The sequence below is a fragment of the Arachis hypogaea genome, chromosome 19 (assembly GCF_003086295.3).
Source record: "Arachis hypogaea cultivar Tifrunner chromosome 19, arahy.Tifrunner.gnm2.J5K5, whole genome shotgun sequence".
Taxonomy (NCBI): Eukaryota; Viridiplantae; Streptophyta; class Magnoliopsida; order Fabales; family Fabaceae; genus Arachis; species Arachis hypogaea.
The window spans coordinates 94,605,584-94,607,089 of NC_092054.1; the positions used below are offsets into that span (position 1 = coordinate 94,605,584).

The 1,506-nt window shown below is 42.3% G+C and overlaps 1 non-coding gene across 1 annotated transcript; it reads left to right on the top strand.

Moving 5' to 3' along the window:
• The first annotated feature begins 1,091 nt into the window (after positions 1 to 1,091).
• On the top strand, positions 1,092 to 1,199 carry LOC112781037 (small nucleolar RNA R71). Its single transcript, XR_003191836.1, has one exon. It is a non-coding gene; the product is annotated as a small nucleolar RNA R71 (small nucleolar RNA).
• The last annotated feature ends 307 nt before the right edge of the window (positions 1,200 to 1,506 follow it).

Sequence of the window (1,506 nt, forward strand, 5' to 3'; positions counted from 1 at the left end):
AATTGATCCAATGCATTTAGTTCATTGGTGAACAGGGGAGGTTCATTTCCCCAAGTCTCATTACCAAATAAATTGGTATTCAGCTTCATGATTGCACCAAGGAACTTGGCAACTTGCTCTTCAGTGACATCCTCATTCTCTTCTGAAGAGGAATACTCATCAGAGCTCATGAAGGGTGTAAGGAGGTTTAATGGAATCTCTATGGTCTCTAGATGAGCCTCAGAGTCCTTTGGTTCCTCAAAGGGAAACTCCTTGTTGATCACTGGACGTCCCAGGAGGTCTTCCTCCTTGGGATTCACCTCCTCCCCTTCCTCTCTAGGTTCGGCCGTGTTGACTATGTCAATGGCCTTGCACTCTCCTTTTGGATTTTCTTCTGTATTGCTTGGGAGAGCACTAGGAGGGGTTTCAGTGATTTTCTTACTCAGCTGGCCCACTTGTGCCTCCAAATTTCTAATGGAGGACCTTGTTTCATTCATGAAACTTAGAGTGGCCTTAGATAGATCAAAGACTAAGTTTGCTAAATTAGAGGTACTTTGTTCAGAGTTCTCTGTCTGTTGCTGAGTGGATGATGGAAAAGGCTTGCTATTACTAAACCTGTTTCTTCCACCATTATTAAAGCCTTGTTGAGGCTTTTATTGATCCTTCCATGAGAGATTTGGGTGATTTCTCCATGAGGGATTATAGGTGTTTCCATATGGTTCACCCATGTAATTCACCTCTGCTATTGCAGGGTTTTCAGGATCATAAGCTTCTTCTTCAGAAGATGCCTCTTGAGTACTGTTGGATGCAGCTTGCATTCCATTCAGACTCTGAGAAATCATATTGACTTGTTGAGTCAATATTTTATTCTGGGCCAATATGGCATTCAGAGTATCAATTTCAAGAACTCCCTTCTTCTGAGGCGTCCCATTACTCACAGGATTCCTCTCAGAAGTGTACATGAACTGGTTATTAGCAACCATGTCAATGAGTTCTTGAGCTTCTGCAGGCGTTTTCTTTAGGTGAATGGATCCACCTGCAGAAGTATCCAATGACATCTTAGCTAATTCCGACAGACCATCATAGAATATATCCAGGATGGTCCATTCTGAAAGCATGTCAGAAGGACACTTTTTGGTCAGTTGCTTGTATCTCTCCCAAGCTTCATAGAGGGATTCACCTTCTTTTTGTCTGAAGGTTTGAACATCCACTCTAAGCTTACTCAGCTTTTGAGGAGGAAAGAACTTGGCTAAGAAAGCCTTGACCAGCTTATCCCAAGAGTTCAGGCTATCTTTAGGTTGAGAGTCCAACCACACTCTAGCTCTGTCTCTTACAGCAAACGGGAAAAGTATGAGCCTGTAGACTTCAGGATCTACTCCATTAGTCTTAACAGTATCACAGATCTGCAAGAATTCAGTTAAGAACTGAAAAGGATCTTCAGATGGAAGTCCATGAAACTTGCAGTTTTGTTGCATCAGAGAAACTAATTGAGGTTTCAGCTCAAAATTATTTGCTCCAATGGCAGGA